This window comes from Uloborus diversus, chromosome 1 (genome assembly GCF_026930045.1).
Source record: "Uloborus diversus isolate 005 chromosome 1, Udiv.v.3.1, whole genome shotgun sequence".
Classification (NCBI taxonomy): domain Eukaryota; kingdom Metazoa; phylum Arthropoda; class Arachnida; order Araneae; family Uloboridae; genus Uloborus; species Uloborus diversus.
In genome coordinates, this window is record NC_072731.1 from 226,549,507 (window position 1) to 226,561,721 (window position 12,215).

The 12,215-nt window shown below is 34.2% G+C and overlaps 1 protein-coding gene across 1 annotated transcript in view; it reads right to left on the minus strand.

Annotated features, from left to right (window-relative positions):
* LOC129234190 (uncharacterized) overlaps positions 1 to 12,215 on the minus strand; it is an 87,483-nt gene that overhangs the window by 53,463 nt on the left and 21,805 nt on the right. The gene's annotated exons all lie outside the window — the stretch shown is intronic.

A 12,215-nucleotide genomic window follows, 5' to 3' on the forward strand; every position in this document is an offset into this window, starting at 1 on the left:
GCAGACGTATAAATTGTTGCACAAAGCAATCTTCTCTGACTACAAATATGCTCATTGGATGAACTTCATGTAGAAGACGGAACTTCTTTATAATGCTGTCAAACTTCGAAGATTTCCAGAAACAATATTTAAATAACATCTTTTGGCTCAAAATGGAAGTATCTTTTAAATTACACAAGTTACTGTGCCGAAAATCAAAACTCTTTTTAAGTTACATAACATGTGTTAACATGTTACATACATGTGTTAGCATAACACATAAAACAATCAGTGAAAAATAAAAAACCTATTTTGTAGGAAATGTGAACAATTGTAATACTAATGAAAGCATGCTAGAAACATACGTGAGGCTAAAAGAAACAAAGTGAGTTTAAGGTTGACAAAATGCAAATGAAAAATATTTTCTGAATGAATTTCAATTAAATATCTTCGGTGCAAAGAAATTCTCAAGTCAGATATAATTTAAAGAGTAATCATTCATAATTACCTTTAAATAATATTTCAAAAATATACTAAAAAATTATCACAGTTTATATATAACAATGCACGAAAAATACGCAATCCCAAAGAAATTTTTGAAAACATTTCAAATTTTCGTGTACAAAAAGAGCAAGCTATTATATTTACCGACAGAAAAAGGAAAATATTTTTTCTCAATAATTTATTTTTTGTGAATTTCATTCGTCATGCTTGATAAAAAAAAATCGTCTACATTAGCGTCAATAAAACCTGTTGGAATAAAAGCCGGAAAAGAGTTTTCTTTTTGGTTTTGAATTCATTATCTTCGTCAATTGAAGTTCCACATCCACAGATATGAGACCGACCGATAAATTGGAAAAATTCAAATATTTTGGAATCTGTGTGGATCTAACTCTCGATCGTTCACGAAGAGATAGCGTGATCGCAATTTAAACATACGTTTGTTTAAATTTTAAAGGCTGGCTATGGAAAAGAAGTGGAGTGCCACTTTCATGATGTAAATAAAACAATAGACAATCCCTGATCGCTTAACAAGTTTTTAATAGAAAGAACTGAACACATCATTGATTTCATAAATTTTAAATAACTTAATCATAGTTAGATCATGAAACATTAAGCTGGTATTTTTCAGAAATTTACTATAGAATACAGTCAACGCCCTTTAGAGCGACCTCCTATTACTGCGACCCTTCCGTTATAGCGACCGGTGCATAGAGTCCCATTCCCTATTCTATAGATGCAATGCTATTTTAACGTCCCCATTAGAGCGTCCAAACTGAACCTTTCATTCCAATATAACGTCCAAAATTAAATTTTAATATTTTAAATATCCTTAGGGTTAACTATTTGAAAACTAGTATTAAAACATTTTATGTTTCTAAAAGTAAAGCATTTCCATTTAAAGGAATTATTTGTTGGTATATGGTTAAACAAGTGATGAAAACCACACACAAACATATTAGATCATGTAGAATCATATTTTTTTGAAAACAACTGATTTCTCTCGGTCACTTTCAATGCATTTTGTCACTAAGCGAAAAATTTTAAAGTTATGTGTAATTTATGGATAGTATTGAATTATAAACTATTAAAATAGAAAAATAAATTAACAAAAAAATTAATTTTCTTAAAAAAATATTTTGTTCGTTTTTTAAATTTTCTTTTAAAACGAAGCATAACATAGAGAAATCATTCTTAATTTTTAAAAAATGACTAAACATCCCGCAATGCGTTATAACGACCTCTTGTTATAGCAACCGATTTGGTTTGGACCACTGGGGTCGCTATAACGAGCGTCGACTGTAATATCAAAAAGGAAATAAGAGCAGAAAGCAAAGAAATTAAGTTAAATCTCCATGACAGTTAAATATAAAACACATACAAACATAAAATTTTAAAAAATAAATGAAACAACCTAATAAATGCCAGTTTTTCAAAAAGTTGTTAACACGTGCTTCGCGGCTACGAAGGAATATTTTTCTAATGCAAAATGCAGTAAGGCTTTTATAAATCTCTGTAAAAACCGTCTTTCCTCTATTGGTTCTATCAATACTCACCCACTCTAAGACAGCGTTTCTCAATCTTTTAGTACTCGCGACCTAGTTTTCGATTAGAATTTTCAGTGCCCCCTACCACTCCTCTATATAAAACAGCAATATAAATGCATTGACGCTAAGTGCGTTGACGCTAAACTGCACTGCAATCTTGACTAGACTTTGCTTGAAAACTTGTCTTCAAAAACATCAAATTTGTATGAATTTGAAAGAGCTATCCTCGAAGCGTAGGGAAGTGTCTATAACACCCATTTGGGTTATTAAAAATTATAGACTATTTAATAGGCGCGCAATTAAGTCATATAAACATTACGTGGTATAAACATTAGGTTTACTATCTAATCTTTATAAACAATTCAAATTTTAATTATTTAAAGCTCAAGCCGTTTCTGGTTCTAAAAAAGAGTTCTTGAAAGAATTATTGTGAGAAAATAATTTTCACATTGCCTAAAATTGAAAAAATAATAAATAAATAAATAAATAAAAAGAAAATTTAAGAATAATTTCACTGTTTCTAGCCAATAATTTATGAAATAATTTCCGGAGAAAAATAAAAATGTTAGTTCAAAATGCTAAATTTAAAATCACAATAAACGTTCGTGGTTTTAACTAATATTTTCCAAAGAGAAGTGTTGTACGTAAACTTATGAGTGTTTTACCCTACGTTGCTCGGGTAGGGGAAACTAGGGATACTTAATCCCCAATTCAGTTTTCAATTTATTTCTATTTTAAAAAGGGATCATGTATCCCCACATCAAGGGATGATACATGATCCCTTCAGGGGTTATACTTAATCCCACTTAGAAAATACATAGACTTTTCATTAGATCAGCAATTTAGCTATATGGATTTTTGTTTTCTACGTCTTGTTTCTAAAAAATAACTATTTTTTTTTTTGATAATAATGTCAACGCAAAAATAACATTGTTTTAAATTCCACTAGGAAATTTATATAAAACAAAGTACACAACTTCAATGAACTTATGATGCCTTTGATCAGTTACTTATTCTCCAATACAGTTGGAAACAATATATTTTATAAATAAAACTGATATATTTTTTGAAAATTTGCATAATAAAGCTAAAATTACAACAAATAATTTTTAAAAAATACGATCATAAGTACAAAAACCAAATTATTTGCTTCTTGTCTTGCAATAATAAAATTAAGAGTTTTATCAATTGAATTAATTTAAAAATGGAGGAAAGAAAAACGTAAGTATGAGTATCCTTTTATGAGAATGAAAAAAAAGCCTTGCATGCGTTTTCAAAACCTGAAAAGTTAGATGAACAATTCGTTTGTTGTAGTTCCTACAGTTCCGCTCAAACTAACTGGATATGGCAACTCAACACATTCAATCTCATCTACTACACTTTTGTCAATTTTTGAGGAAAAATTGATTGATTAAGCATATTACCTTTTAAAAAACTGATTTCAAACTCTGGAATCCCAACTTTGCGTTCTGTTTGACCTACATAATGGGCAACTCGTTGTTTTCCGTTTAAATCTAACTATAGCATTAAAAAAAATTTCAATCAGACAAGGATTTGACATCTGTTTCAACTTGTTCAATCCCATTTGGTTCATCAGAACATAATTGAGGCAGTGAGAAGCAAAGGGATGTAAGTGGACATCTCCAAGTTATGAGTAAAACGCGTATAAAGATTACGTCCTAGGTAGGCTTTCACTGAATTTTTTTCTGAATCATGCTGTACAGCAACACCTACCAGGGCTTCTAGTACTATCTTTTGCCCCAAGAGAGAGGAGGGACTCACCTACCATTTGTACTGGTTATCTACAAATTTTTAATTTTGCCACTTGCATCCCTTTGCTTCTCACTACCTCAATCATCAGTAGAGTTAGTTTTGTTTTATATGTTTGAGGTGCTATATGTAAATAAAAACCCTGAGTTTGGCTACAAGTGCGAACTGATATTTTAATTATTTAGCAGATTTGCTGCAGTAGTGATTGTTTAGCTCTATCACTATGATAAATTTAATTATGTTACCACGTTGGTTTTGGATGTCTAAAATTTATTTCAACTAAGTAAACAACAGTTATATTCAATAAGTTACCGTCCTATAGCTATGGCAGAAATTCATGAAATACACCGCCAGCTCAGTCAATTCCAGCCGAGGACTGTAGTTTCGTGCTTATTAGCACTCGTCAGCCCGGCATAGGAAGTGAGTGAGCTGGAGGTGGAAAACCTCTTAAGGAAGCCAAGAGTGCCAAACAAACTGGTAGCTAATATAGAGTTAGCACTGACCAGATGAATAACCGAAGCAATGGTTCTGTTCACCAGTTTGTTTGGCACTCTGGCTTCCTTTTAAGAGGTTTTCCACCTCCAGCTCACTCACTTCCTATGCCGGGCTGACGAGTGCTAATAAGCACGAAACTGCAGTCCTCGGCTGGAATTGACTGAGCTGGCGGTGTATTTCATGTATTTCTGCCTTAGCTCTGGCTATAAGGCCGGTAACTTATTGAATATACTATGCCTTGCCTTTCATTCTTCGAGTTGAATCGAACCAATGTTTCGGTCACTCGTCTGGTCAGCGCTAACTCCATATTAGCTACTAGTTTGTTTGGCACTCTTGGCTTCCTTAAGAGGTTTTCCAGCTCACTCGCTTCCTATGCCGGGCTGACCAGTGCTAATAATCACGAAACTGCAGTCCTCGGCTGGAATTGACTGAGCTGGCGGTGTATTTCATGTAACAGTTATATTGTTTTTATTGTGTTTATTTGTCATAGGGATACTTGATCCCTGGGATCATGTATGAGATTTTTACAAACATACTTCTTCTATTATTAACAATCGATGGCAGTTTACTAAAAATATGTCTTAATTATTAAAGACTGTTTATACCAAGGGTTCTCAAACCGGGTGCCGCGGCACTCTGGGGTGTCGTAGAAAGAGACGAGGGGTGCCGTGAAATGTCCATGGCATCAATATATATATTAGGAGGGTTTGCCAAAAGAGTAGGGTGGTTCAAAAAAACTTTTTTTCAGCTAGAGCCCAGGACATCCCCTATTTTTTTTACACTTACTAATAGTGTTATGCTGTACAATTTTTAACTTATTACTCAAATTTTAAGACTGTGCTCAATCACCCCTCAATTTAACATTAGCCGTAGCATAGAAAATGCTAAAAATTTAGAAAAATTTAATTTTTCCAGCTGTTTTTTTGTAAATGATTATTTTATTGCAATGTATATGCATATTATTAGTGTATATTATAATGTGTAGCACTGTTTTTTTTTTTTTCAGTTCAATGTATTTTTTTAACCTTCCTCCCCATACGTTGAAAGTTTGGGGGAGGGGGTTGAGCACCCTCTTTCAGTTGAAATAGGAAGCTAAAATTCTTCCAGTATATTGCTATCCACAAGTGTAAAAATATTGAGGGGTGTCCTGGTATCTAGGAGAAACTTTTTTTTTACATGTATTTTTGATCCACCCTACAAAAGAGGTCAAATAGACCAATAATGCCATCCCCCATTTTTTGATGCAGCATAGTAAAATATCACTAGATCGTGACTTCATCGTCATCAGAAAACCTAACTGATGATGAAACGTTGTAAACAAGCGGTCTTTAATAATCAGTATAGCAAAATTTTTATTACAGATGATTGATGCAAAAACCCTTGATCTTATTTTACAGCAAGTTTTGCTTTTACATGGTTCACTGTAGATTATGAAAAAAGGTCTTTATGGTTCTTGTAGCCTAATTTATGTAGTTGAAGATCCACAATGATAAATGTCGCTGTATATCGTCATTTTTAGCCTACTTTCCCAGTAAAAGTTAGAGAAAGAAGAAAAAAGCATGAAAGAAGGCTCAATGCATTTTGAAAACATCGTGAAAAACAAAATAACGTCAAAAATAAAAAAAAAATAATAATTAAATAAATATCAAAAAATTAAAAATCGGAAAGTAGGGTATTGAGATGGGGAAAAATGTATGTCGGTCTGTCGGTCTGTCTGTCTTTCCCCTTCCCCTCCCCTCCTAATAACTTTTGAGAGAATAGTCCGATTCGAACATTTTTTTTCTTTTTTTTTTCGAAAGATCTCGGCTAAGACACCTCTTTCTTACATTTCACTTTTTGATTTGAACTATTTTTCGTTCAATTTTGAACAGTTTTAAAAAAAAGATTAAAAAAAATAACATTAGCGCCTACGGGGAAATTCAAGGCAATTCCGAACTTAGAGGCGAATTTGCTTCAAACAAACTTTGTAGGAAAAAGCTTTTGATGAAAAACATGCATAGGAAATATCTTTTTGATTTTAACAATTTTCCGTTCAATTTTGAACAGTTCAAATCCCTTAATATTAGCGCCTACGAGGAAACTGAAAGTCAATGTAGATTCCGCATTTGAAGGCGGATTTACTTCAAACAAATTTTGTTGGAAATAGCTCTTGACGACAAACTCCCGACTCCGACTTCGAGAATTTTGGGCACCTGACTCCGACTCTGAATCCTGCGTCCGACAATTGGTCGGATTCCGACTCCTCGACTTCGACACTGACTTCGTAGCTTTGGCGAAAGTTTATACACGGAGGAAAAATGACTGACTCTGACTCTTGGATATTCGACTCAGACTCCGACATCCCAAATTAAATCCGACTCCGACACCGCAAACATTGGCAGAGTTGCGGACTTTAAGGGAAAATGTCCGATTCCAGCTACGAGTCTTTGAACTAAAAACTTTCGGCTCTCGAACCTGACTCTTTTGTCCCAAAATGAGATTGACTCCGACTCAGCCATGGTTTTTACTGTGAAATAATTATTGTTAATATGATTTGTTTTTATTTTCACTTTAAAGTTTTAATTTATGTATCCAGTTTTTGGCGAAGAAATTCGGAGTCCTTTATGTTTCTACTTAAAGACATGCGCAGATATTTTTTTTTTTTTTTTTGAAAGACCAAGTGTTGCCAGTTTTTATGTACAGCTATTACTTTAACATTGTTTTCAGATTTCAAAGCTATACTTTAAGATTTTGGTACATTTTTCGCTGTGGGATCATGTATCACCAGGGATCAAGTAGTCCCTAATTTCCCCTTCTTATTGACGCAGCATATCCTTTAGATAATGAAATGGATAAATTCTATCTACATGGGCCTACCGCTTTCTAGGTACAAACCGTCAAAAGAACGTAAATAGCGTAGGAAAATCAAGCAAGAAGACCGGGCTATACCTGGGTCAGTAAAATTATGAAAAACAATAGCTACTTTCATCTGTTGTTTTTTTAACTGACAGAACTCAAACACTCCGCTTTGACGCGTTCAAAAATCGAGCTCGATCCGAATTCATAAAACTAATATAGCGATGAGTATAAAAAACAAAATAGTATCCCCCCAACCAATGGACAAACATATAATTTTTCACTGTGTTCGTTCTGGAAAATGAATTTGAAGGAAGTTCCTGCTGCACCAATTCATCTGTGACAAAAATTTTGAATTTTGTTTAAAATATGTTTCGAGCTGTTCATTCCACTGGTAGACCCTAATAAGTACATTATCCCCCTCTCCTCCACTTCTGCAGGAAAAAGTAAGTGACGGATCTGATCCCTAAGCTGAAACTGCACATTTTCGACCAGTGAAAATAACCCATCAATCACCAATTATCTTCGTTTATTTTTAAGAAACCTTAAACACTATGTTTTTCTTTTAAGATTAGCAATTGTATTTTACAGTACTGTAATCGTAACTGTAGCAAAACAGAAAGTATAATATACCCAAATTTCAAAATAAGAAGGTATAACCCTTGAACTTTCGAAGGAATATGATGGGTAACTTAGTTTAAATGTAGAAAATAGGAACTAAGAATTTTTATTTTCCGAAAATGCATCTCGTATGGCAGGGCGAGATGTATAATCAACTGCGAATTTGATAAACTTATAATGAGTAATGGAAAATAAATAATGAGAATCAAATTATAATAATAGACATTTGTGACTATCAAATACTTCTGGACAATTACACAACGTTATTATTTAAAAAAAAAACACTAATATAAAAAATATGCATTTTAAATATTGAATTTAAAAAAAAAAAAAAAAAATAGGATTTAAGCTATTTTTCAAAAAAAAAAAAAAACAGAAGTTGTACCTTCCAAATCAGCACTGGTATTTTCTCTTAACCCATTGAAATAAAACGCAAGTCATTTTCAATGAAATCGAACGTTCCCGTATTTACTCTTGGCGAACTGATCTGGGTCAGGTCAAGGAATGCTGGGAACACATGGACATAGTGTGCTCATAGTGAACCATCCCTTGTTTGATTAACTGAAAGGACCTCAAAATCTATTGGAATATTAGGTTTCATTTAGCTGAAAGCGAGCTTCTCTAGTCTGACATCTATTGACATGGTATTTCAAGTGAACGCGAAAACTTTTGACCTTGTCCATAAATGGGTCAATATTTTATTGCGTCGTAAAAAACACGATGCCGCTTTAATGGGATTGCTGCCATAATGCGTTAAAAGCCGGTGAAAGTACTCTCTAAGGTCTTGCTTATTCAGATAAACAAAAAAAAAATATATTGTATACGTGCCTTTTATCCCCGAAAATAAGACCAAGTTAAAAAATAAGCCCTTGCATGATTTTTCTGGCTACCTCTAAAATAAGCCCTAGTTTCTAGTTCAGATCGTCATTTAAAAGATTGTCTTATAATGCAACAGCGAGACGACAGCGACTACTTATATTCACCGACAACAAAATAAGTGTTTTCTTTTCTGAATGATCAAGTGCAAATGCAGCAAATATGCACATAATGAAACAATACAAATGGATATTTCAGTAAATTACCGCCTTATAGCCGGGGCTAAGGCAGAAATACATGAAACACACAGGCAGCTCAGTCAATTGGCTGCCGAGGGCTGCAGTTTCGTGCTCATTAGCACTCATTAGTCCAGCATAGGACTGAAATAACCATGCCTTGCCTTCAATCTTCGAGTTGTACCGAATCATTGCTTCGGTCACTCGTCTGGTTTGAGAATTATATATTAGCTACCAGTTTGTTTGGGACTCTTGGCTTCCTTAAGAGGTTTTCCATCTCCAGCTCGCCGGGCTGATGAGTGCTAATAAACACGAAACTGCAGTCTTCGGCTGGAATTGACTGAGCTGGCGGTGTGTTTCATGTACAAATCGATATGTTTGCTACTTCTAGCAATTTTCAGTATTTTTGGAGAACTTTGCGTTTAGCATTTTACTTACTGCAGTAATTTTGAAAGATAATAAATTTTTGTGCTGGGATAAAATGAATGTGAAACGAAAAAGTTATTATTTCCTGAACTGTGAAACAGATAATCTGTGAATGGGGTTGTTCACGTAAGAGCAATGAGACTGGTTGTCCGCAGTTATTCACATACACTAAATTTGTCTCGGGTGAGTACTCTGATTTTCTTTGTTGATCTTGAAAAAAAAATTTTTTTTTCTTTTCTTACAAAGTAGGGTACTCTTGGGTAGCAAAGTAGGCAGTAAACAATTCCACAAAATGGCTTTCCGTGATCCCTCAGTTTTTAGTTTTTATGAATAACGGAATATTTGTTCTTAATCTTTGTACAAGTTCAAAAGAAAAAAAAAAGTCTAAAAGAAAAACTCACTAATGTACTTTTATTTATAAACATTACCCTTTTTATGCATCTATATGGTCAAAAAAAGCAAAAATAAGCAATTGCATTACATAGGCGCATAAGTATTTACATGTAATCAGGGCTCTGATCACGAAATTTCCTAATGAAATTGCTAAGAAATATTTTAAATGGAGAAAACACCCAAAGCAGAGATGGCTGTAAAAAAGTATTGTTCGAAATGGCCATTTCCTGGAAAAGTTCATTGGAAGGCGGAGAAGTCAGACAAACACCCATCGTCGGCACATTGGTCAAGCCTCCATCAAACTGCCTAATGGGAGCTGTCCTGATTTTCTCCTTTTTAACGCACAAACGTTTGTCAGCCAATTTTAGTGGTCCTAAAAGAGAACAGCTATCCTTCTGGGATGCTCTGCATCGTAAAGTGTCTCGTAAAATGCATCTGCAGGGTGGAATGGGGTAGGAGAACGAAGTATAGATAGCGCGTTACTAAGACAGCATTAAAAATATAATTAAAAAAACTTTCTTTTTTTCTTAGCTCATTTGCTTTGGGATCAGGTGTATTTTTGAGACATTAATAAACAATATTGACATAATTACTATTTTTTATACGAATTTCATCCTTTATCATTTGTCAAAGCTATAATCCTTTAAGGACCATAAGCTTTGTCGTTGCGAATGGAAAATGTTTTACGCATAAAATTATAAAACTGGCGGCGTAAACATCATGCATGCCAAGTTTTGTCCAAATTGGTTTGGTAGCTTTGTGCATACGGATGAGACATATATATGTTTGTTATCTTATCCTTTAGATAGACATTGCAAACCAGCAAATATTTTCCGAAATTTGATTCATTTACTATCCAGTTAAAGTTTTTGGATAATTAATGACCCAAGCTATATTTCTTCTGCAATTAAGAAGCAATCTTGAATAAAAGTAAGAAGCATGACGGTGTGAATGTAGAATGCATTTTTAGTTGCGAGAATTTCAAAAAAAAAAAGTATGTTTTTCAAATAATAACTTATATGCATATCGTCGCCCCAGAACGACATTAGGATATCTTATTGCTATTTCTTTGATAGTCTTATTCTTGGGTGACGATGCATATTTTACTAATATTAAGGTTCTGACAGCTCAATCACATGTAAAAAATATAACTTATAAATTTTTTGTGTTCGATAATTTATATACTAAGTTTTAAACTTAGGGGACATATTTGTCCCTTATTCCTTAGAACGATACACAAATCGCAAGGATACAGATGAATAAGTACCTTTGTGCGTGAAATACACCGCCATCTCAGTCATTTCCAGCCGAGGACTGCAGTTTCGTGCTTATTAGCACTCAACAGCCCGGCATAGGAAAGTGACCGAGCTGGAGATGGAAAACCTCTAAAGGAAGCCAAGAGTGCGAAACAAACTGGTAGCTAATATAGAATTAGCAGCCCAGACGAGTTACCGAAGCAATGGTTCGGTTCAACTCGAAGATTGAACGCGAGGCAAGGTATATTCAGTAAATTACCGCCCATTAGCCAGGGCTAAAGCAGGAATACGTGAAATACACCGCCAGCTCAGTCATTTCCAGCCGAGGACAGCAGTTTCGTGCTTATTAGCACTCATCAGCCCGGCATAGGAAAGTGACCGAGCTGGAGATGGAAGCACGACACTGCAGTCCTCGGCTGGAAATGACTGAGCTGGCGGTGTATTTCACGTATTTCTGCTTTAGCCCTGTTAATGGGCGGTAATTTACTGAAAGTACCTTTGTGCTTCAAAAGTAAAATAAGAAATAACAACATTTAGTTGTACAAAAATGCAGATCACTGCATACACGTGTTTCGAAGTTACGAGGAACTCTTTTTTCAATGCAAAGTAAATGAGTTTATGGATGAAAAAACATTCGACAAAAGCGACAAAGCTTTGGTCGGATATCTTCATATGAATAAGTCCCTTGTAGCCCCGAAACGCATGTATGTAGTAATCTGCAAATTTTTGCAAGTAATCGTTGTTATTCCTTATTTAACAAAGATACGGTTAAATTCTAGAAGCACTAGCGCAGCCAGAAATACCTTCTGAGATGGTTTTTTGATCAAAAATACCTTCTGGAGGGAATTGTTTGATCAAAAGTACCTTCTGAGGGGCATTTTTTGATAAAAACATCCTTTTCATATGCATAAACTACTGTATTAGTTTAGTTAGGTAGGGTATTAATGTTAAAACCATGGCTCTGGGGATGTTTTTACTCCCTTCCCCACCCCCACCACCTTCCCTGCGCAACTGCTTGGAAGCCACGGGAGAAAATTTATATAACCTCAGGTGAAACTGAAAGTTATGAAAAAATTTGGAATCATATTTCAAAAACCGGATTCCGTATCCTTACCGTAAGTATCCTTAAAATTCCATTGTGTAATTTTAAGGATACATTACTTAGCCAGTTCCTAACTGGTTAAGTAAAAAAAAATTTTTTTTTTTGACTTTTAAATATTTTAGACACTTTAGTTTAACTTAAGGACGACATAAGTAATTCGAGTCAGCAACTGGTCAAGTAAGTATCCTTAAAATTCATGGAAACTGAAGTGTCTAAAATATTTAAAAGTCAAAAAATA